Source organism: Stenella coeruleoalba (genome assembly GCF_951394435.1).
Source record: "Stenella coeruleoalba genome assembly, contig: scaffold_184, whole genome shotgun sequence".
NCBI lineage: Eukaryota > Metazoa > Chordata > Mammalia > Artiodactyla > Delphinidae > Stenella > Stenella coeruleoalba.
The window spans coordinates 464,413-490,284 of record NW_027646312.1 but is presented as its reverse complement, the minus strand read 5'-3'; the positions used below and the strand labels follow the sequence as shown (position 1 = coordinate 490,284).

Below are 25,872 nucleotides of genomic sequence, written 5' to 3'. Positions count from 1 at the left end.
CACTGTAATTCACAAACCTGCAGAGTTATAAATGACAGCTATCGTCCAAAAATAGACTGAAGTAAGGCTGCCAAGAGGACTTGAAAGCGGGGCAGAATTGCAGGAAACCGATTTCAGGAGGTAGACTGGAATTGCATTGAAAGCATAGGAAAAGAGGCAGAACGTCCACAATGATGCACTTGGCCAAAAAGGGCGTATGCGTTTTTTCCTGAATATATTCAGGAAAAAACGCATACGCCCTTTTTGGCCAACCAAGCAAGCTTGCAAAGGAAATCTGCACTACAATGAAGTCTCACTTCCCCCCGGTCAAAAGGGCCATCTGAAAAAAGTGTAAAATCCAGAAAGGCAGGACAGGCCATGGAGAACTGGGAGCCTTGTTATGCTGATGGGCGGGATGTAAATTGCCAACAGACACTCGGGAGAAGTGTATGGTGTTTCCTGAAACATCTAAAAAACAAAGCAACAGAGCCTAGGGCACTGCCACTTATGGTCCTATAGCTTAGGGAAATTAAAATCAAAAAGACACAGCCACCCCAAAGTTTGGAACGGCTCTGTTTACAAGAACCTCGTTTACAGTACAAGTTCAACATCGCAGAAAGTGAAAAATGGATAAAGAAGTTGTGGTATTTACTTACAAAGCAATATCACTCAGCAATGAAATCTGTGTCATCAGGCCCGTAGCAGCACAATGAGTGGATTCAGGTATGATGATTCTAACTGAAATAAGTCACACAGAAAAGAAACATCATAAGATATCAGTAATACACGGAATGTAAACTTGGCTACACAGGAACTGAATTACAGAACAGAACAGGGTCTCAAATTTAGAAAACCAACTTATGCTTGCTTAAGAGGAAAGGTGAGTTGGGGTGCTGCATAAAAGCAGAGATTGAAATGAGCACAGATAAAGTTCCTTAAGCCAAATATGGAATAGACAAGAGCTACTCCTTGCTCAACGAAATGAACTCAACACCCCATATTAAACGCCTAAGAATGTACCTGACTAGTAAGTATCTTAAAACCTATGGATTGCTATGTTTCCAAAAGAGAATCAAGCGTGTGTACAGGGGCATAAACGCAGCAGTGATAGGATTGGAGAGGTTCGGTGAGCAAATGAAGACCCTTTGAAGTCATATTGCATGGTACCCATTACACGGGTCTGAACTCTCCAGGTTTAAGGTATTCTTCCTTCAGCTAAAACATGCATGTGGAACCCAAGTATGATCAACCATGTGAACGGGAGACGTGTTCAAATATGTCTCAGTTTTCCTCCCCTGGTACTCGGGTGCAACATTCCAGACGCTTTACTAACACTCTCCCGACTTGGAGAGTCAGCGCCTTTAACCTCCTGTTTGGCCCAGTTTGCAATTTCTGCGGAAGATGAACAGGAATAGCGAGAACCAATGAGAGACTAGCTGGAGGTGTCTGGACGGGCAAATTTAACTCTCATTTCCCACCAGGAAGAGGAAATAACCAAAGGCTCAGCGTGCCGTACCGGAACCAGATTAGGGCCTGAAGCCATCCTGCGGTGTTGCGGCCAGCTCAAAAGAAAGCGAGTTGAAGAAAGGAGCTCAGGGGCACTGTAATTCACAAACCTGCAGAGTTATAAATGACAGCTATCGTCCAAAAATAGACTGAAGTAAGGCTGCCAAGAGGACTTGAAAGCGGGGCAGAATTGCAGGAAACCGATTTCAGGAGGTAGACTGGAATTGCATTGAAAGCATAGGAAAAGAGGCAGAACGTCCACAATGATGCACTTGGCCAAAAAGGGCGTATGCGTTTTTTCCTGAATATATTCAGGAAAAAACGCATACGCCCTTTTTGGCCAACCAAGCAAGCTTGCAAAGGAAATCTGCACTACAATGAAGTCTCACTTCCCCCCGGTCAAAAGGGCCATCTGAAAAAAGTGTAAAATCCAGAAAGGCAGGACAGGCCATGGAGAACTGGGAGCCTTGTTATGCTGATGGGCGGGATGTAAATTGCCAACAGACACTCGGGAGAAGTGTATGGTGTTTCCTGAAACATCTAAAAAACAAAGCAACAGAGCCTAGGGCACTGCCACTTATGGTCCTATAGCTTAGGGAAATTAAAATCAAAAAGACACAGCCACCCCAAAGTTTGGAACGGCTCTGTTTACAAGAACCTCGTTTACAGTACAAGTTCAACATCGCAGAAAGTGAAAAATGGATAAAGAAGTTGTGGTATTTACTTACAAAGCAATATCACTCAGCAATGAAATCTGTGTCATCAGGCCCGTAGCAGCACAATGAGTGGATTCAGGTATGATGATTCTAACTGAAATAAGTCACACAGAAAAGAAACATCATAAGATATGAGTAATACACGGAATGTAAACTTGGCTACACAGGAACTGAATTACAGAACAGAACAGGGTCTCAAATTTAGAAAACCAACTTATGCTTGCTTAAGGGGAAAGGTGAGTTGGGGTGCTGCATAAAAGCAGAGATTGAAATGAGCACAGATAAAGTTCCTTAAGCCAAATATGGAATAGACAAGAGCTACTCCTTGCTCAACGAAATGGACTCAAAACCAAATATTAAACGCCTAAGAATGTACCTGACTAGTAAGTATCTTAAAACCTATGGATTGCTATGTTTCCAAAAGAGAATCAAGCATGTGTACAGGGGCATAAACGCAGCAGTGATAGGATTGGAGAGGTTCGGTGAGCAAATGAAGACCCTCTGAAGTCATATTGCATGGTACCCATTACACGGGTCTGAACTCTCCAGGTTTAAGGTATTCTTCCTTCAGCTAAAACATGCATGTGGAACCCAAGTATGATCAACCATGTGAACGGGAGACGTGTTCAAATATGTCTCAGTTTTCCTCCCCTGGTACTCGGGTGCAACATTCCAGACGCTTTACTAACACTCTCCCGACTTGGAGAGTCAGCGCCTTTAACCTCCTGTTTGGCCCAGTTTGCAATTTCTGCGGAAGATGAACAGGAATAGCGAGAACCAATGAGAGGCTAGCTGGAGGTGTCTGGACGGGCAAATTTAACTCTCATTTCCCACCAGGAAGAGGAAATAACCAAAGGCTCAGCGTGCCGTGCCGGAACCAGATTAGGGCCTGAAGCCATCCTGCGGTGTTGCGGCCAGCTCACAAGAAAGCGAGTTGAAGAAAGAAGCTCAGGGGCACTGTAATTCACAAACCTGCAGAGTTATAAATGACAGCTATCGTCCAAAAATAGACTGAAGTAAGGCTGCCAAGAGGACTTGAAAGCGGGGCAGAATTGCAGGAAACCGATTTCAGGAGGTAGACTGGAATTGCATTGAAAGCATAGGAAAAGAGGCAGAACGTCCACAATGATGCACTTGGCCAAAAAGGGCGTATGCGTTTTTTCCTGAATATATTCAGGAAAAAACGCATACGCCCCTTTTGGCCAACCAAGCAAGCTTGCAAAGGAAATCTGCACTACAATGAAGTCTCACTTCCCCCCGGTCAAAAGGGCCATCTGAAAAAAGTGTAAAATCCAGAAAGGCAGGACAGGCCATGGAGAACTGGGAACCTTGTTATGCTGATGGGCGGGATGTAAATTGCCAACAGACACTCGGGAGAAGTGTATGGTGTTTCCTGAAACATCTAAAAAACAAAGCAACAGAGCCTAGGGCACTGCCACTTATGGTCCTATAGCTTAGGGAAATTAAAATCAAAAAGACACAGCCACCCCAAAGTTTGGAACGGCTCTGTTTACAAGAACCTCGTTTACAGTACAAGTTCAACATCGCAGAAAGTGAAAAATGGATAAAGAAGTTGTGGTATTCACTTACAAAGCAATATCATTCAGCAATGAAATCTGTGTCATCAGGCCCTTAGCAGCACAATGAGTGGATTCAGGTATGATGATTCTAACTGAAATAAGTCACACAGAAAAGAAACATCATAAGATATCAGTAATACACGGAATGTAAACTTGGCTACACAGGAACTGAATTCCAAAACAGAACAGGGTCTCAAATTTAGAAAACCAACTTATGCTTGCTTAAGGGGAAAGGTGAGTTGGGGTGCTGCATAAAAGCAGAGATTGAAATGAGCACAGATAAAGTTCCTTAAGCCAAATATGGAATAGACAAGAGCTACTCCTTGCTCAACGAAATGGACTCAACACCCCATATTAAACGCCTAAGAATGTACCTGACTAGTAAGTATCTTAAAACCTATGGATTGCTATGTTTCCAAAAGAGAATCAAGCGTGTGTACAGGGGCATAAACGCAGCAGTGATAGGATTGGAGAGGTTCGGTGAGCAAATGAAGACCCTTTGAAGTCATATTGCATGGTACCCATTACACGGGTCTGAACTCTACAGGTTTAAGGTATTCTTCCTTCAGCTAAAACATGCATGTGGAACCCAAGTATGATCAACCATGTGAACGGGAGACGTGTTCAAATATGTCTCAGTTTTCCTCCCCTGGTACTCGGGTGCAACATTCCAGACGCTTTACTAACACTCTCCCGACTTGGAGAGTCAGTCCCTTTAACCTGCTGTTTGGCCCAGTTTGCAATTTCTGCGGAAGATGAACAGGAATAGCGAGAACCAATGAGAGACTAGCTGGAGGTGTCTGGACGGGCAAATTTAACTCTCATTTCCCACCAGGAAGAGGAATTAACCAAAGTCTCAGCGTGCCGTGCTGGAACCAGATTAGGGCCTGAAGCCATCCTGCGGTGTTGCGGCCAGGTCACAAGAAAGCGAGTTGAAGAAAGGAGCTCAGGGGCACTGTAATTCACAAACCTGCAGAGTTATAAATGACAGCTATCGTCCAAAAATAGACTGAAGTAAGGCTGCCAAGAGGACTTGAAAGCGGGGCAGAATTGCAGGAAACCGATTTCAGGAGGTAGACTGGAATTGCATTGAAAGCATAGGAAAAGAGGCAGAACGTCCACAATGATGCACTTGGCCAAAAAGGGCGTATGCGTTTTTTCCTGAATATATTCAGGAAAAAACGCATACGCCCTTTTTGGCCAACCAAGCAAGCTTGCAAAGGAAATCTGCACTACAATGAAGTCTCACTTCCCCCCGGTCAAAAGGGCCATCTGAAAAAAGTGTAAAATCCAGAAAGGCAGGACAGGCCATGGAGAACTGGGAGCCTTGTTATGCTGATGGGCGGGATGTAAATTGCCAACAGACACTCGGGAGAAGTGTATGGTGTTTCCTGAAACATCTAAAAAACAAAGCAACAGAGCCTAGGGCACTGCCACTTATGGTCCTATAGCTTAGGGAAATTAAAATCAAAAAGACACAGCCACCCCAAAGTTTGGAACGGCTCTGTTTACAAGAACCTCGTTTACAGTACAAGTTCAACATCGCAGAAAGTGAAAAATGGATAAAGAAGTTGTGGTATTTACTTACAAAGCAATATCACTCAGCAATGAAATCTGTGTCATCAGGCCCGTAGCAGCACAATGAGTGGATTCAGGTATGATGATTCTAACTGAAATAAGTCACACAGAAAAGAAACATCATAAGATATCAGTAATACACGGAATGTAAACTTGGCTACACAGGAACTGAATTACAGAACAGAACAGGGTCTCAAATTTAGAAAACCAACTTATGCTTGCTTAAGAGGAAAGGTGAGTTGGGGTGCTGCATAAAAGCAGAGATTGAAATGAGCACAGATAAAGTTCCTTAAGCCAAATATGGAATAGACAAGAGCTACTCCTTGCTCAACGAAATGAACTCAACACCCCATATTAAACGCCTAAGAATGTACCTGACTAGTAAGTATCTTAAAACCTATGGATTGCTATGTTTCCAAAAGAGAATCAAGCGTGTGTACAGGGGCATAAACGCAGCAGTGATAGGATTGGAGAGGTTCGGTGAGCAAATGAAGACCCTTTGAAGTCATATTGCATGGTACCCATTACACGGGTCTGAACTCTCCAGGTTTAAGGTATTCTTCCTTCAGCTAAAACATGCATGTGGAACCCAAGTATGATCAACCATGTGAACGGGAGACGTGTTCAAATATGTCTCAGTTTTCCTCCCCTGGTACTCGGGTGCAACATTCCAGACGCTTTACTAACACTCTCCCGACTTGGAGAGTCAGCGCCTTTAACCTCCTGTTTGGCCCAGTTTGCAATTTCTGCGGAAGATGAACAGGAATAGCGAGAACCAATGAGAGACTAGCTGGAGGTGTCTGGACGGGCAAATTTAACTCTCATTTCCCACCAGGAAGAGGAAATAACCAAAGGCTCAGCGTGCCGTACCGGAACCAGATTAGGGCCTGAAGCCATCCTGCGGTGTTGCGGCCAGCTCAAAAGAAAGCGAGTTGAAGAAAGGAGCTCAGGGGCACTGTAATTCACAAACCTGCAGAGTTATAAATGACAGCTATCGTCCAAAAATAGACTGAAGTAAGGCTGCCAAGAGGACTTGAAAGCGGGGCAGAATTGCAGGAAACCGATTTCAGGAGGTAGACTGGAATTGCATTGAAAGCATAGGAAAAGAGGCAGAACGTCCACAATGATGCACTTGGCCAAAAAGGGCGTATGCGTTTTTTCCTGAATATATTCAGGAAAAAACGCATACGCCCTTTTTGGCCAACCAAGCAAGCTTGCAAAGGAAATCTGCACTACAATGAAGTCTCACTTCCCCCCGGTCAAAAGGGCCATCTGAAAAAAGTGTAAAATCCAGAAAGGCAGGACAGGCCATGGAGAACTGGGAGCCTTGTTATGCTGATGGGCGGGATGTAAATTGCCAACAGACACTCGGGAGAAGTGTATGGTGTTTCCTGAAACATCTAAAAAACAAAGCAACAGAGCCTAGGGCACTGCCACTTATGGTCCTATAGCTTAGGGAAATTAAAATCAAAAAGACACAGCCACCCCAAAGTTTGGAACGGCTCTGTTTACAAGAACCTCGTTTACAGTACAAGTTCAACATCGCAGAAAGTGAAAAATGGATAAAGAAGTTGTGGTATTTACTTACAAAGCAATATCACTCAGCAATGAAATCTGTGTCATCAGGCCCGTAGCAGCACAATGAGTGGATTCAGGTATGATGATTCTAACTGAAATAAGTCACACAGAAAAGAAACATCATAAGATATGAGTAATACACGGAATGTAAACTTGGCTACACAGGAACTGAATTACAGAACAGAACAGGGTCTCAAATTTAGAAAACCAACTTATGCTTGCTTAAGGGGAAAGGTGAGTTGGGGTGCTGCATAAAAGCAGAGATTGAAATGAGCACAGATAAAGTTCCTTAAGCCAAATATGGAATAGACAAGAGCTACTCCTTGCTCAACGAAATGGACTCAAAACCAAATATTAAACGCCTAAGAATGTACCTGACTAGTAAGTATCTTAAAACCTATGGATTGCTATGTTTCCAAAAGAGAATCAAGCATGTGTACAGGGGCATAAACGCAGCAGTGATAGGATTGGAGAGGTTCGGTGAGCAAATGAAGACCCTCTGAAGTCATATTGCATGGTACCCATTACACGGGTCTGAACTCTCCAGGTTTAAGGTATTCTTCCTTCAGCTAAAACATGCATGTGGAACCCAAGTATGATCAACCATGTGAACGGGAGACGTGTTCAAATATGTCTCAGTTTTCCTCCCCTGGTACTCGGGTGCAACATTCCAGACGCTTTACTAACACTCTCCCGACTTGGAGAGTCAGCGCCTTTAACCTCCTGTTTGGCCCAGTTTGCAATTTCTGCGGAAGATGAACAGGAATAGCGAGAACCAATGAGAGGCTAGCTGGAGGTGTCTGGACGGGCAAATTTAACTCTCATTTCCCACCAGGAAGAGGAAATAACCAAAGGCTCAGCGTGCCGTGCCGGAACCAGATTAGGGCCTGAAGCCATCCTGCGGTGTTGCGGCCAGCTCACAAGAAAGCGAGTTGAAGAAAGAAGCTCAGGGGCACTGTAATTCACAAACCTGCAGAGTTATAAATGACAGCTATCGTCCAAAAATAGACTGAAGTAAGGCTGCCAAGAGGACTTGAAAGCGGGGCAGAATTGCAGGAAACCGATTTCAGGAGGTAGACTGGAATTGCATTGAAAGCATAGGAAAAGAGGCAGAACGTCCACAATGATGCACTTGGCCAAAAAGGGCGTATGCGTTTTTTCCTGAATATATTCAGGAAAAAACGCATACGCCCCTTTTGGCCAACCAAGCAAGCTTGCAAAGGAAATCTGCACTACAATGAAGTCTCACTTCCCCCCGGTCAAAAGGGCCATCTGAAAAAAGTGTAAAATCCAGAAAGGCAGGACAGGCCATGGAGAACTGGGAACCTTGTTATGCTGATGGGCGGGATGTAAATTGCCAACAGACACTCGGGAGAAGTGTATGGTGTTTCCTGAAACATCTAAAAAACAAAGCAACAGAGCCTAGGGCACTGCCACTTATGGTCCTATAGCTTAGGGAAATTAAAATCAAAAAGACACAGCCACCCCAAAGTTTGGAACGGCTCTGTTTACAAGAACCTCGTTTACAGTACAAGTTCAACATCGCAGAAAGTGAAAAATGGATAAAGAAGTTGTGGTATTCACTTACAAAGCAATATCATTCAGCAATGAAATCTGTGTCATCAGGCCCTTAGCAGCACAATGAGTGGATTCAGGTATGATGATTCTAACTGAAATAAGTCACACAGAAAAGAAACATCATAAGATATCAGTAATACACGGAATGTAAACTTGGCTACACAGGAACTGAATTCCAAAACAGAACAGGGTCTCAAATTTAGAAAACCAACTTATGCTTGCTTAAGGGGAAAGGTGAGTTGGGGTGCTGCATAAAAGCAGAGATTGAAATGAGCACAGATAAAGTTCCTTAAGCCAAATATGGAATAGACAAGAGCTACTCCTTGCTCAACGAAATGGACTCAACACCCCATATTAAACGCCTAAGAATGTACCTGACTAGTAAGTATCTTAAAACCTATGGATTGCTATGTTTCCAAAAGAGAATCAAGCGTGTGTACAGGGGCATAAACGCAGCAGTGATAGGATTGGAGAGGTTCGGTGAGCAAATGAAGACCCTTTGAAGTCATATTGCATGGTACCCATTACACGGGTCTGAACTCTACAGGTTTAAGGTATTCTTCCTTCAGCTAAAACATGCATGTGGAACCCAAGTATGATCAACCATGTGAACGGGAGACGTGTTCAAATATGTCTCAGTTTTCCTCCCCTGGTACTCGGGTGCAACATTCCAGACGCTTTACTAACACTCTCCCGACTTGGAGAGTCAGTCCCTTTAACCTGCTGTTTGGCCCAGTTTGCAATTTCTGCGGAAGATGAACAGGAATAGCGAGAACCAATGAGAGACTAGCTGGAGGTGTCTGGACGGGCAAATTTAACTCTCATTTCCCACCAGGAAGAGGAAATAACCAAAGGCTCAGCATGCCGTACCGGAACCAGATTAGGGCCTGAAGCCATCCTGCGGTGTTGCGGCCAGCTCAAAAGAAAGCGAGTTGAAGAAAGGAGATCAGGGGCACTGTAATTCACAAACCTGCAGAGTTATAAATGACAGCTATCGTCCAAAAATAGACTGAAGTAAGGCTGCCAAGAGGACTTGAAAGCGGGGCAGAATTGCAGGAAACCGATTTCAGGAGGTAGACTGGAATTGCATTGAAAGCATAGGAAAAGAGGCAGAACGTCCACAATGATGCACTTGGCCAAAAAGGGCGTATGCGTTTTTTCCTGAATATATTCAGGAAAAAACGCATACGCCCTTTTTGGCCAACCAAGCAAGCTTGCAAAGGAAATCTGCACTACAATGAAGTCTCACTTCCCCCCGGTCAAAAGGGCCATCTGAAAAAAGTGTAAAATCCAGAAAGGCAACAGGCCATTGAGAACTGGGAGCCTTGTTATGCTGATGGGCGGGATGTAAATTGCCAACAGACACTTGGGAGAAGTGTATGGTGTTTCCTGAAACATCTAAAAAACAAAGCAACAGAGCCTAGGGCACTTCCACTTATGGTCTTATAGCATAGGGAAATTAAAATCAAAAAGACACAGCCACCCCAAAGTTTGGAACGGCTCTGTTTACAAGAACCTCGTTTACAGTACAAGTTCAACATCGCAGAAAGTGAAAAATGGATAAAGAAGTTGTGGTATTTACTTACAAAGCAATATCACTCAGCAATGAAATCTGTGTCATCAGGCCCGTAGCAGCACAATGAGTGGATTCAGGTATGATGATTCTAACTGAAGTAAGTCACACAGAAAAAGAAACATCATAAGATATCAGTAATACACGGAATGTAAACTTGGCTACACAGGAACTGAATTACAGAACAGAACAGGGTCTCAAATTTAGAAAACCAACTTATGCTTGCTTAAGGTTAAAGGTGAGTTGGGGTGCTGCATAAAACCAGAGATTGAAATGAGCACAGATAAAGTTCCTTAAGCCAAATATGGAATAGACAAGAGATACTCCTTGCTCAACGAAATGGACTCAAAACCCCATATTAAACCCCTAAGAATGTACCTGACTAGTAAGTATCTTAAAACCTATGGATTGCTATGTCTCCAAAAGAGAATCAAGCGTGTGTACAGGGGAATAAACGCAGCAGTGATAGGATTGGAGAGGTTCGGTGAGCAAATGAAGACCCTTTGAAGTCATATTGCATGGTACCCATTACACGGGTCTCAAATCTCCAGGTTTAAGGTATTCTTCCTTCAGCTAAAACATGCATGTGGAACCCAAGTATGATCAACCATGTGATCGGGAGACGTGTTCAAATATGTCTCAGTTTTCCTCCCCTGGTACTCGGGTGCAACATTCCAGACGCTTTACTAACACTCTCCCGACTTGGAGAGTCAGTCCCTTTAACCTCCTGTTTGGCCCAGTTTGCAAATTCTGCGGAAGATGAACAGGAATAGCGAGAACCAATGAGAGGCTAGCTGGAGGTGTCTGGACGGGCAAATTTAACTCTCATTTCCCACCAGGAAGAGGAATTAACCAAAGGCTCAGCATGCCGGGCCGGAACCAGATTAGGGCCTGAAGCCATCCTGCGGTGTTGCGGCCAGGTCACAAGAAAGCGAGTTGAAGAAAGGAGCTCAGGGGCACTGTAATTCACAAACCTGCAGAGTTATAAATGACAGCTATCGTCCAAAAATAGACTGAAGTAAGGCTGCCAAGAGGACTTGAAAGCGGGGCAGAATTGCAGGAAACCGATTTCAGGAGGTAGACTGGAATTGCATTGAAAGCATAGGAAAAGAGGCAGAACGTCCACAATGATGCACTTGGCCAAAAAGGGCGTATGCGTTTTTTCCTGAATATATTCAGGAAAAAACGCATACGCCCTTTTTGGCCAACCAAGCAAGCTTGCAAAGGAAATCTGCACTACAATGAAGTCTCACTTCCCCCCGGTCAAAAGGGCCATCTGAAAAAAGTGTAAAATCCAGAAAGGCAACAGGCCATTGAGAACTGGGAGCCTTGTTATGCTGATGGGCGGGATGTAAATTGCCAACAGACACTTGGGAGAAGTGTATAGTGTTTCCTGAAACATCTAAAAAACAAAGCAACAGAGCCTAGGGCACTTCCACTTATGGTCCTATAGCTTAGGGAAATAAAAATCAAAAAGACACAGCCACCCCAATGTTTGGAACGGCTGTGTTTACAAGAACCTCGTTTACAGTACAAGTTCAACATCGCAGAAAGTGAAAAATGGATAAAGAAGTTGTAGTATTCACTTACAAAGCAATATCACTCAGCAATGAAATCTGTGTCATCAGGCCCTTAGCATCACAATGAGTGGATTCAGGTATGATGATTCTAACTGAAATAAGTCACACAGAAAAAGAAACATCATAAGATATCACTAATACACGGAATGTAAACTTGGCTACACAGGAACTGAATTCCAAAACAGAACAGGGTCTCAAATTTAGAAAACCAACTTATGCTTGCTTAAGGGGAAAGGTGAGTTGGGGTGCTGCATAAAACCAGAGATTGAAATGAGCACAGATAAAGTTCCTTAAGCCAAATATGGAATAGACAAGAGCTACTCCTTGCTCAACGAAATGGACTCAACACCGCATATTAAACGCCTAAGAATGTACCTGACTAGTAAGTATCTTAAAACCTATGGATTGCTATGTCTCCGAAAGAGAATCAAGGATGTGTACAGGGGCATAAACGCAGCAGTGATAGGATTGGAGAGGTTCGGTGAGCAAATGAAGACCCTTTGAAGTCATATTGCATGGTACCCATTCCACGGGTTTCAACTACCCAGGTTTTAGGTATTCTTCCTTCAGCTAAAACATGCATGTTGAACCCAAGTATGATCAACCATGTGAACGGGAGACGTGTTCAAATATGTCTCAGTTTTCCTCCCCTGGTACTCGGGTGCAACATTCCAGACGCTTTACTAACACTCTCCCCACTTGGAGAGTCAGCGCCTTTAACCTCCTGTTTGGCCCAGTTTGCAATTTCTGCGGAAGATGAACAGGAATAGCGAGAACCAATGGGAGGCTAGCTGAAGGTGTCTGGACGGGCAAAATTTAACTCTCATTTCCCACCAGGAAGAGGAAATAACCAAAGGCTCAGCGTGCCGTACCGGAACAAGATTAGGGCCTGAAGCCATCCTGCGGTGTTGCGGCCAGCTCAAAAGAAAGCGAGTTGAAGAAAGGAGCTCAGGGGCACTGTAATTCACAAACCTGCAGAGTTATAAATGACAGCTATCGTCCAAAAATAGACTGAAGTAAGGCTGCCAAGAGGACTTGAAAGCGGGGCAGAATTGCAGGAAACCGATTTCAGGAGGTAGACTGGAATTGCATTGAAAGCATAGGAAAAGAGGCAGAACGTCCACAATGATGCACTTGGCCAAAAAGGGTGTATGCGTTTTTTCCTGAATATATTCAGGAAAAAACGCATACGCCCTTTTTGGCCAACCAAGCAAGCTTGCAAAGGAAATCTGCACTACAATGAAGTCTCACTTCCCCCCGGTCAAAAGGGCCATCTGAAAAAAGTGTAAAATCCAGAAAGGCAGGACAGGCCATGGAGAACTGGGAGCCTTGTTATGCTGATGGGCGGGATGTAAATTGCCAACAACCACTCGGGAGAAGTGTATGGTGTTTCCTGAAACATCTAAAAAACAAAGCAACAGAACCTAGGGCACTTCCACTTATGGTCCTATAGCTTAGGGAAATTAAAGTCAAAAAGACACAGCCACCCCAAAGTTTGGAACGGCTCCGTTTACAAGAACCTCGTTTACAGTACAAGTTCAACATCGCAGAAAGTGAAAAATGGATAAAGAAGTTGTGGTATTTACTTACAAAGCAATATCACTCAGCAATGAAATCTGTGTCATCAGGCCCTTAACAGCACAATGAGTGGATTCAGGTATGATGATTCTAACTGAAGTAAGTCACACAGAAAAAGAAACATCATAAGATATCAGTAATACACGGAATGTAAACTTGGCTACACAGGAACTGAATTACAGAACAGAACAGGGTCTCAAATTTAGAAAACCAACTTATGCTTGCTTAAGGGTAAAGGTGAGTTGGGGTGCTGCATAAAACCAGAGATTGAAATGAGCACAGATAAAGTTCCTTAAGTCAAATATGGAATAGACAAGAGCTACTCCTTGCTCAACGAAATGGACTCAACACCGCATATTAAACGCCTAAGAATGTACCTGACTAGTAAGTATCTTAAAACCTATGGATTGCTATGTCTCCGAAAGAGAATCAAGCATGTGTACAGGGACATAAACGCAGCAGTGATAGGATTGGAGAGGTTCGGTGAGCAAATGAAGACCCTTTGAAGTCATATTGCATGGTACCCATTCCACAGGTCTCAACTCTCCAGGTTTAAGGTATTCTTCCTTCAGCTAAAACATGCATGTGGAACCCAGAGTATGATCAACCATGTGAACGGGAGACGTGTTCAAATATGTCTCAGTTTTCCTCCCCTGGTACTCGGGTGCAACATTCCAGACGCTTTACTAACACTCTCCCCACTTGGAGAGTCAGCGCCTTTAACCTCCTGTTTGGCACAGTTTGCAATTTCTGCGGAAGATGAACAGGAATAGCGAGAACCAATGAGAGGCTAGCTGGAGGTGTCTGGACGGGCAAATTTAACTCTCATTTCCCAACAGGAAGAGGAAATAACCAAAGGCTCAGCGTGCCGTACCAGAACCAGATTAGGGCCTGAAGCCATCCTGCGGTGTTGCGGCCAGCTCAAATGAAAGCGAGTTGAAGAAAGGAGCTCAGGGGCACTGTAATTCACAAACCTGCAGAGTTATAAATGACAGCTATCGTCCAAAAATATACTGAAGTAAGGCTGCCAAGAGGACTTGAAAGCGGGGCAGAATTGCAGGAAACCGATTTCAGGAGGTAGACTGGAATTGCATTGAAAGCATAGGAAAAGAGGCAGAACGTCCACAATGATGCACTTGGCCAAAAAGGGCGTATGCGTTTTTTCCTGAATATATTCAGGAAAAAACGCATACGCCCTTTTTGGCCAACCCAGCAAGCTTGCAAAGGAAATCTGCACTACAATGAAGTCTCACTTCCCCCCGGTCAAAAGGGCCATCTGAAAAAAGTGTAAAATCCAGAAAGGCAGGACAGGCCATGGAGAACTGGCAGCCTTGTTATGCTGATGGGCGGGATGTAAATTGCCAACAACCACTCGGGAGAAGTGTATGGTGTTTCCTGAAACATCTAAAAAACAAAGCAACAGAACCTAGGGCACTTCCACTTATGGTCCTATAGCTTAGGGAAATTAAAATCAAAAAGACACAGCCACCCCAAAGTTTGGAACGGCTCCGTTTACAAGAACCTCGTTTACAGTACAAGTTCAACATCGCAGAAAGTGAAAAATGGATAAAGAAGTTGTGGTATTTACTTACAAAGCAATATCACTCAGCAATGAAATCTGTGTCATCAGGCCCTTAGCAGCACAATGAGTGGATTCAGGTATGATGATTCTAACTGAAGTAAGTCACACAGAAAAAGAAACATCATAAGATATCAGTAATACACGGAATGTAAACTTGGCTACACAGGAACTGAATTACAGAACAGAACAGGGTCTCAAATTTAGAAAACCAACTTATGCTTGCTTAAGGGTAAAGGTGAGTTGGGGTGCTGCATAAAACCAGAGATTGAAATGAGCACAGATAAAGTTCCTTAAGTCAAATATGGAATAGACAAGAGCTACTCCTTGCTCAACGAAATGGACTCAACACCGCATATTAAACGCCTAAGAATGTACCTGACTAGTAAGTATCTTAAAACCTATGGATTGCTATGTCTCCGAAAGAGAATCAAGCATGTGTACAGGGGCATAAACGCAGCAGTGATAGGATTGGAGAGGTTCGGTGAGCAAATGAAGACCCTTTGAAGTCATATTGCATGGTACCCATTCCACGGGTTTCAACTACCCAGGTTTTAGGTATTCTTCCTTCAGATAAAACATGCATGTGGAACCCAGAGTATGATCAACCATGTGATCGGGAGACGTGTTCAAATATGTCTCAGTTTTCCTCCCCTGGTACTCGGGTGCAACATTCCAGACGCTTTACTAACACTCTCCCCACTTGGAGAGTCAGCGCCTTTAACCTCCTGTTTGGCACAGTTTGCAATTTCTGCGGAAGATGAACAGGAATAGCGAGAACCAAGGAGAGGCTAGCTGGAGGTGTCTGGACGGGCAAATTTAACTCTCATTTCCCACCAGGAAGAGGAAATAACCAAAGGCTCAGCGTGCCGTACCGGAACCAGATTAGGGCCTGAAGCCATCCTGCGGTGTTGCGGCCAGCTCAAAAGAAAGCGAGTTGAAGAAAGGAGCTCAGGGGCACTGTAATTCACAAACCTGCAGAGTTATAAATGACAGCTATCGTCCAAAAATATACTGAAGTAAGGCTGCCAAGAGGACTTGAAACCGGGGCAGAATTGCAGGAAACCGATTTCAGGAGGTAGACTGGAATTGCATTGAAAGCATAGGAAAAGAGGCAGAACGTCCACAATGATGCACTTGGCCAAAAAGGGCGTATGCGTTTTTTCCTGAATATATTCAGGAAAAAACGCATACGCACTTTTTGGCCAACCAAGCAAGCTTGCAAAGGAAATCTGCACTACAATGAAGTCTCACTTCCCTCCGGTCAAAAGGGCCATCTGAAAAAAGTGTAAAATCCAGAAAGGCAGGACAGGCCATGGAGAACTGGGAGCCTTGTTATGCTGATGGGCGGGATGTAAATTGCCAACAGACACTCGGGAGAAGTGTATGGTGTTTCCTGAAACATCTAAAAAACAAAGCAACAGAACCTAGGGCACTTCCACTTATGGTCCTATAGTTTAGGGAAATTAAAATCAAAAAGACACAGCCACCCCAAAGTTTGGAACGGCTCTGTTTACAAGAACCTCGTTTACAGTACAAGTTCAACATCGCAGAAAGTGAAAAATGGATAAAGAAGTTGTGGTATTTACTTACAAAGCAATATCACTCAGCAATGAAATCTGTGTCATCAGGCCCTTAGCAGCACAATGAGTGGATTCAGGTATGATGATTCTAACTGAAGTAAGTCACACAGAAAAAGAAACATCATAAGATATCAGTAATACACGGAATGTAAACTTGGCTACACAGGAACTGAATTACAGAACAGAACAGGGTCTCAAATTTAGAAAACCAACTTATGCTTGCTTAAGGGTAAAGGTGAGTTGGGGTGCTGCATAAAACCAGAGATTGAAATGAGCACAGATAAAGTTCCTTAAGTCAAATATGGAATAGACAAGAGCTACTCCTTGCTCAACGAAATGGACTCAACACCGCATATTAAACGCCTAAGAATGTACCTGACTAGTAAGTATCTTAAAACCTATGGATTGCTATGTCTCCGAAAGAGAATCAAGCATGTGTACAGGGGCATAAACGCAGCAGTGATAGGATTGGAGAGGTTCGGTGAGCAAATGAAGACCCTTTGAAGTCATATTGCATGGTACCCATTCCACGGGTTTCAACTACCCAGGTTTTAGGTATTCTTCCTTCAGATAAAACATGCATGTGGAACCCAGAGTATGATCAACCATGTGATCGGGAGACGTGTTCAAATATGTCTCAGTTTTCCTCCCCTGGTACTCGGGTGCAACATTCCAGACGCTTTACTAACACTCTCCCCACTTGGAGAGTCAGCGCCTTTAACCTCCTGTTTGGCACAGTTTGCAATTTCTGCGGAAGATGAACAGGAATAGCGAGAACCAATGAGAGGCTAGCTGGAGGTGTCTGGACGGGTAAATTTAACTCTCATTTCCCAACAGGAAGAGGAAATAACCAAAGGCTCAGCGTGCCGTACCGGAACCAGATTAGGGCCTGAAGCCATCCTGCGGTGTTGCGGCCAGCTCAAAAGAAAGCGAGTTGAAGAAAGGAGCTCAGGGGCACTGTAATTCACAAACCTGCAGAGTTATAAATGACAGCTATCGTCCAAAAATAGACTGAAGTAAGGCTGCCAAGAGGACTTGAAAGCGGGGCAGAATTGCAGGAAACCGATTTCAGGAGGTAGACTGGAATTGCATTGAAAGCATAGGAAAAGAGGCAGAACGTCCACAATGATGCACTTGGCCAAAAAGGGCGTATGCGTTTTTTCCTGAATATATTCAGGAAAAAACGCATACGCCCTTTTTGGCCAACCAAGCAAGCTTGCAAAGGAAATCTGCACTACAATGAAGTCTCACTTCCCCCCGGTCAAAAGGGCCATCTGAAAAAAGTGTAAAATCCAGAAAGTCAGGACAGGCCATGGAGAACAGGGAGCCTTGTTATGCTGATGGGAGGGATGTAAATTGCCAACAGACACTCGGGAGAAGCGTATGGTGTTTCCTGAAACATCTAAAAAACAAAGCAACAGAGCCTAGGGCACTGCCACTTATGGCCCTATAGCTTAGGGAAATTAAAATCAGAAGGACACAGCCACCCCAAAGTTTGGGACGGCTCCGTTTACAAGAACCTCGTTTACAGTACAAGTTCAACATCGCAGAAAGTGAAAAATGGATAAAGAAGTTGTGGTATTTACTTACAAAGCAATATCACTCAGCAATGAAATCTATGTCATCAGGCCCTTAGCATCACAATGAGTGGATTCAGGTATGATGATTCTAACTGAAATAAGTCACACAGAAAAAGAAACATCATAAGATATCAGTAATACACGGAATGTAAACTTGGCTACACAGGAACTGAATTACAGAACAGAACAGGGTCTCAAATTTAGAAAACCAACTTATGCTTGCTTAAGGGTAAAGGTGAGTTGGGGTGCTGCATAAAACCAGAGATTGAAATGAGGACAGATAAAGTTCCTTAAGTCAAATATGGAATAGACAAGAGCTACTCCTTGCTCAACGAAATGGACTCAACACCGCATATTAAACGCCTAAGAATGTACCTGACTAGTAAGTATCTTAAAACCTATGGATTGCTATGTCTCCGAAAGAGAATCAAGCATGTGTACAGGGGCATAAACGCAGCAGTGATAGGATTGGAGAGGTTCGGTGAGCAAATGAAGACCCTTTGAAGTCATATTGCATGGTACCCATTCCACGGGTTTCAACTACCCAGGTTTTAGGTATTCTTCCTTCAGATAAAACATGCATGTGGAACCCAGAGTATGATCAACCATGTGATCGGGAGACGTGTTCAAATATGTCTCAGTTTTCCTCCCCTGGTACTCGGGTGCAACATTCCAGACGCTTTACTAACACTCTCCCCACTTGGAGAGTCAGCGCCTTTAACCTCCTGTTTGGCACAGTTTGCAATTTCTGCGGAAGATGAACAGGAATAGCGAGAACCAATGAGAGGCTAGCTGGAGGTGTCTGGACGGGCAAATTTAACTCTCATTTCCCAACAGGAAGAGGAAATAACCAAAGGCTCAGCGTGCCGTACCGGAACCAGATTAGGGCCTGAAGCCATCCTGCGGTGTTGCGGCCAGCTCAAAAGAAAGCGAGTTGAAGAAAGGAGCTCAGGGGCACTGTAATTCACAAACCTGCAGAGTTATAAATGACAGCTATCGTCCAAAAATAGACTGAAGTAAGGCTGCCAAGAGGACTTGAAAGCGGGGCAGAATTGCAGGAAACCGATTTCAGGAGGTAGACTGGAATTGCATTGAAAGCATAGGAAAAGAGGCAGAACGTCCACAATGATGCACTTGGCCAAAAAGGGCGTATGCGTTTTTTCCTGAATATATTCAGGAAAAAACGCATACGCCCTTTTTGGCCAACCAAGCAAGCTTGCAAAGGAAATCTGCACTACAATGAAGTCTCACTTCCCCCCGGTCAAAAGGGCCATCTGAAAAAAGTGTAAAATCCAGAAAGTCAGGACAGGCCATGGAGAACAGGGAGCCTTGTTATGCTGATGGGAGGGATGTAAATTGCCAACAGACACTCGGGAGAAGCGTATGGTGTTTCCTGAAACATCTAAAAAACAAAGCAACAGAGCCTAGGGCACTGCCACTTATGGCCCTATAGCTTAGGGAAATTAAAATCAGAAGGACACAGCCACCCCAAAGTTTGGGACGGCTCCGTTTACAAGAACCTCGTTTACAGTACAAGTTCAACATCGCAGAAAGTGAAAAATGGATAAAGAAGTTGTGGTATTTACTTACAAAGCAATATCACTCAGCAATGAAATCTATGTCATCAGGCCCTTAGCATCACAATGAGTGGATTCAGGTATGATGATTCTAACTGAAATAAGTCACACAGAAAAAGAAACATCATAAGATATCAGTAATACACGGAATGTAAACTTGGCTACACAGGAACTGAATTACAGAACAGAACAGGGTCTCAAATTTAGAAAACCAACTTATGCTTGCTTAAGGGTAAAGGTGAGTTGGGGTGCTGCATAAAACCAGAGATTGAAATGAGGACAGATAAAGTTCCTTAAGTCAAATATGGAATAGACAAGAGCTACTCCTTGCTCAACGAAATGGACTCAACACCGCATATTAAACGCCTAAGAATGTACCTGACTAGTAAGTATCTTAAAACCTATGGATTGCTATGTCTCCGAAAGAGAATCAAGCATGTGTACAGGGGCATAAACGCAGCAGTGATAGGATTGGAGAGGTTCGGTGAGCAAATGAAGACCCTTTGAAGTCATATTGCATGGTACCCATTACACGGGTCTGAACTCTCCAGGTTTAAGGTATTCTTCCTTCAGCTAAAACATGCATGTGGAACCCAAGTATGATCAACCATGTGAACGGGAGACGTGTTCAAATATGTCTCAGTTTTCCTTCCCTGGTACTCGGGTGCAACATTCCAGACGCTTTACTAACACTCTCCCGACTTGGAGAGTCAGTCCCTTTAACCTCCTGTTTGGCCCAGTTTGTAATTTCTGCGGAAGATGAACAGAAATAGCGAGAACCAATGAGAGGCTAGCTGGAGGTGTCTGGACGGGCAAATTTAACTCTCATTTCCCACCAGGAAGAGGAATTAACCAAAGGCTCAGCATGCCGGGCCGGAACCAGCTTAGGGCCTTTAGCCATCCTGCGGTGTTGCGGCCAGGTCACAAGAAAGCGAGTTGAAGAAAGGAGCTCAGGGGCACTGTAATTCACAAACCTGCAGACTTATAAATGACAGCTATCGTCCAAAAATAGACTGAAGTAAGGCTGCCAAGAGGACTTGAAAGCGGGGCAGAATTGCAGGAAACCGATTTCAGGAGATAGACTGGAAATGCATTGAAAGCATAGGAAAAGAGGCAGAACGTCCACAATGATGCACTTGGCCAAAAAGGGCGTATGCGTTTTTTCCTTAATATATTCAGGAAAAAACGCATACGCCCTTTTTGGCCAACCAAGCAAGCTTGCAAAGGAAATCTGCACTACAATGAAGTCTCACTTCCCCCCGGTCAAAAGGGCCATCTGAAAAAAGTGTAAAATCCAGAAAGGCAGGACAGGCCATGGAGAACTGGGAGCCTTGTTATGCTGATGGGCGGGATGTAAATTGCCAACAGACACTTGGGAGAAGTGTATGGTGTTTCCTGAAACATCTAAAAAACAAAGCAACAGAGCCTAGGGCACTGCCACTTATGGTCCTATAGCTTAGGGAAATTAAAATCAAAAAGACACAGCCACCCCAAAGTTTGGAACGGCTCTGTTTACAAGAACCTCGTTTACAGTACAAGTTCAACATCGCAGAAAGTGAAAAATGGATAAAGAAGTTGTGGTATTTACTTACAAAGCAATATCACTCAGCAATGAAATCTATGTCATCAGGCCCTTAGCATCACAATGAGTGGATTCAGGTATGATGATTCTAACTGAAATAAGTCACACAGAAAAAGAAACATCATAAGATATCAGTAATACACGGAATGGAAATTTGGCTACACAGGAACTGAATTACAGAACAGAACAGGGTCTCAAATTTAGAAAACCAACTTATGCTTGCTTAAGGGGAAAGGTGAGTTGGGGTGCTGCATAAAACCAGAGATTGAAATGAGCACAGATAAAGTTCCTTAAGTCAAATATGGAATAGACAAGAGCTACTCCTTGCTCAACGAAATGGACTCAACACCGCATATTAAACGCCTAAGAATGTACCTGACTAGTAAGTATCTTAAAACCTATGGATTGCTATGTCTCCGAAAGAGAATCAAGCATGTGTACAGGGGCATAAACGCAGCAGTGATAGGATTGGAGAGGTTCGGTGAGCAAATGAAGACCCTTTGAAGTCATATTGCATGGTACCCATTACACGGGTCTGAACTCTCCAGGTTTAAGGTATTCTTCCTTCAGCTAAAACATGCATGTGGAACCCAAGTATGATCAACCATGTGAACGGGAGACGTGTTCAAATATGTCTCAGTTTTCCTTCCCTGGTACTCGGGTGCAACATTCCAGACGCTTTACTAACACTCTCCCGACTTGGAGAGTCAGTCCCTTTAACCTCCTGTTTGGCCCAGTTTGTAATTTCTGCGGAAGATGAACAGGAATAGCGAGAACCAATGAGAGGCTAGCTGGAGGTGTCTGGACGGGCAAATTTAACTCTCATTTCCCACCAGGAAGAGGAATTAACCAAAGGCTCAGCATGCCGGGCCGGAACCAGATTAGGGCCTGAAGCCATCCTGCGGTGTTGCGGCCAGGTCACAAGAAAGCGAGTTGAAGAAAGGAGCTCAGGGGCACTGTAATTCACAAACCTGCAGAGTTATAAATGACAGCTATCGTCCAAAAATAGACTGAAGTAAGGCTGCCAAGAGGACTTGAAAGCGGGGCAGAATTGCAGGAAACCGATTTCAGGAGATAGACTGGAAATGCATTGAAAGCATAGGAAAAGAGGCAGAACGTCCACAATGATGCACTTGGCCAAAAAGGGCGTATGCGTTTTTTCCTGAATATATTCAGGAAAAAACGCATACGCCCTTTTTGGCCAACCAAGCAAGCTTGCAAAGGAAATCTGCACTACAATGAAGTCTCACTTCCCCCCGGTCAAAAGGGCCATCTGAAAAAAGTGTAAAATCCAGAAAGGCAGGACAGGCCATGGAGAACTGGGAGCCTTGTTATGCTGATGGGCGGGATGTAAATTGCCAACAGACACTCCGGAGAAGTGTATGGTGTTTCCTGAAACATCTAAAAAACAAAGCAACAGAGCCTAGGGCACTGCCACTTATGGTCCTATAGCTTAGGGAAATTAAAATCAAAAAGACACAGCCACCCCAAAGTTTGGGACGCCTCTGTTTACAAGAACCTCGTTTACAGTACAAGTTCAACATCGCAGAAAGTGAAAAATGGATAAAGAAGTTGTGGTATTTACTTACAAAGCAATATCACTCAGCAATGAAATCTATGTCATCAGGCCCTTAGCATCACAATGAGTGGATTCAGGTATGATGATTCTAACTGAAATAAGTCACACAGAAAAAGAAACATCATAAGATATCAGTAATACACGGAATGGAAATTTGGCTACACAGGAACTGAATTACAGAACAGAACAGGGTCTCAAATTTAGAAAACCAACTTATGCTTGCTTAAGGGGAAAGGTGAGTTGGGGTGCTGCATAAAACCAGAGATTGAAATGAGCACAGATAAAGTTCCTTAAGCCAAATATGGAATAGACAAGAGCTACTCCTTGCTCAACGAAATGGACTCAACACCCCATATTAAACGCCTAAGAATGTACCTGACTAGTAAGTATCTTAAAACCTATGGATTGCTATGTCTCCAAAAGAGAATCAAGCGTGTGTACAGGGGAATAAACGCAGCAGTGATAGGATTGGAGAGGTTCGGTGAGCAAATGAAGACCCTTTGAAGTCATATTGCATGGTACCCATTCCACGGGTCTCAACTCTCCACGTTTAAGGTATTCTTCCTTCAGCTAAAACATGCATGTGGAACCCAGAGTATGATCAACCATGTGAATGGGAGACGTGTTCAAATATGTCTCAGTTTTCCTCCCCTGGTACTCGGGTGCAACATTCCAGACGCTTTACTAACACTCTTCCGACCTGGAGAGTCAGTCCCTTTAACCTCCTGTTTGGCCCAGTTTGCAATTTCTGCGGAAGATGAACAGGAATAGCGAGAACCAATGAGAGACTAGCTGGAGGTGTCTGGACGGGCAAATTTAACTCTCATTTCCCACCAGGAAGAGGAATTAACCAAAGGCTCAGCGTGCCGTGCCGGAACCAGATTAGGGCCTGAAGCCATCCTGCGGTGTTGCGGCCAGGTCACAAGAAAGCGAGTTGAAGAAAGGAGCTCAGGGGCACTGTAATTCACAAAACTGCAGAGTTATAAATGACAGCTATCGTCCAAAAATAGACTGAAGTAAGGCTGCCAAGAGGACTTGAAAGCGGGGCAGAATTGCAGGAAACCGATTTCAGGAGGTAGACTGGAATTGCATTGAAAGCATAGGAAAAGAGGCAGAACGTCCACAATGATGCACTTGGCCAAAAAGGGCGTATGCGTTTTTTCCTGAATATATTCAGGAAAAAACGCATACGCCCTTTTTGGCCAACCAAGCAAGCTTGCAAAGGAAATCTGCACTACAATGAAGTCTCACTTCCCCCCGGTCAAAAGGGCCATCTGAAAAAAGTGTAAAATCCAGAAAGGCAGGACAGGCCATGGAGAACTGGGAGCCTTGTTATGCTGATGGGCGGGATGTAAATTGCCAACAGACACTCGGGAGAAGTGTATGGTGTTTCCTGAAACATCTAAAAAACAAAGCAACAGAGCCTAGGGCACTGCCACTTATGGTCCTATAGCTTAGGGAAATTAAAATCAAAAAGACACAGCCACCCCAAACTTTCGAACGGCTCTGTTTACAAGAACCTCGTTTACAGTACAAGTTCAACATCGCAGAAAGTGAAAAATGGATAAAGAAGTTGTGGTATTTACTTACAAAGCAATATCACTCAGCAATGAAATCTGTGTCATCAGGCCCGTAGCAGCACAATGAGTGGATTCAGGTATGATGATTCTAACTGAAATAAGTCACACAGAAAAGAAACATCATAAGATATCATTAATACACGGAATGTAAACTTGGCTACACAGGAACTGAATTACAGAACAGAACAGGGTCTCAAATTTAGAAAACCAACTTATGCTTGCTTAAGGGTAAAGGTGAGTTGGGGTGCTGCATAAAACCAGAGATTGAAATGAGCACAGATAAAGTTCCTTAAGTCAAATATGGAATAGACAAGAGCTACTCCTTGCTCAAAGAAATGGACTCAACACCGCATATTAAACGCCTAAGAATGTACCTGACTAGTAAGTATCGGAAAACCTATGGATTGCTATGTCTCCAAAAGAGAATCAAGCATGTGTACAGGGGCATAAACGCAGCAGTGATAGGATTGGAGAGGTTCGGTGAGCAAATGAAGACCCTTTGAAGTCATATTGCATGGTACGCATTACAAGGGTCTCAACTCTCCAGGTTTAAGGTATTCTTCCTTCAGCTAAAACATGCATGTGGAACCTAGAGTATGATCAACCATGTGATCGGGAGACGTGTTCAAATATGTCTCAGTTTTCCTCCCCTGGTACTCGGGTGCAACATTCCAGACGCTTTACTAACACTCTCCCGAGTTGGAGAGTCAGTCCCTTTAACCTCCTGTTTGGCCCAGTTTGCAATTTCTGCGGAAGATGAACAGGAATAGCGAGAACCAATGAGAGACTAGCTGGAGGTGTCTGGACGGGCAAATTTAACTCTCATTTCTCACCAGGAAGAGGAATTAACCAAAGGCTCAGCGTGCCGTGCCGGAACCAGATTAGGGCCTGAAGCCATCCTGCGGTGTTGCGGCCAGGTCACAAGAAAGCGAGTTGAAGAAAGGAGCTCAGGGGCACTGTAATTCACAAACCTGCAGAGTTATAAATGACAGCTATCGTCCAAAAATAGACTGAAGTAAGGCTGCCAAGAGGACTTGAAAGCGGGGCAGAATTGCAGGAAACCGATTTCAGGAGGTAGACTGGAATTGCATTGAAAGCATAGGAAAAGAAGCAGAACATCCACAATGATGCACTTGGCCAAAAAGGGCGTATGCGTTTTTTCCTGAATATATTCAGGAAAAAACGCATACGCCCTTTTTGGCCAACCAAGCAAGCTTGCAAAGGAAATCTGCACTACAATGAAGTCTCACTTCCCCCCGGTCAAAAGGGCCATCTGAAAAAAGTGTAAAATCCAGAAAGGCAGGACAGGCCATGGAGAACTGGGAGCCTTGTTATGCTGATGGGCGGGATGTAAGTTGCCAACAACCACTCGGGAGAAGTGTATGGTGTTTCCTGAAACATCTAAAAAACAAAGCAACAGAACCTAGGGCACTTCCACTTATGGTCCTATGGCTTAGGGAAATTAAAATCAGAAGGACACAGCCTCCCCAAAGTTTGGGACGCCTCTGTTTACAAGAACCTCGTTTACAGTACAAGTTCAACATCGCAGAAAGTGAAAAATGGATA

At 43.9% G+C, this 25,872-nt stretch overlaps 1 long non-coding RNA gene across 7 annotated transcripts in view; it reads right to left on the bottom strand.

The window, feature by feature from the left end:
- Nucleotides 1–25,872, bottom strand: part of LOC307181178 — a 523,312-nt gene that overhangs the window by 70,051 nt on the left and 427,389 nt on the right. Inside the window, exon 1 of one of the 7 annotated variants that reach the window (XR_013826080.1) lies at nucleotides 23,695–23,758. The exons of the other annotated variants lie outside the window; for them this stretch is intronic. This is a non-coding gene — a long non-coding RNA (uncharacterized lncRNA). Of the gene's footprint in view, nucleotides 1–23,694; nucleotides 23,759–25,872 lie in introns of those variants that run through there. 7 annotated transcript variants of the gene reach the window in all.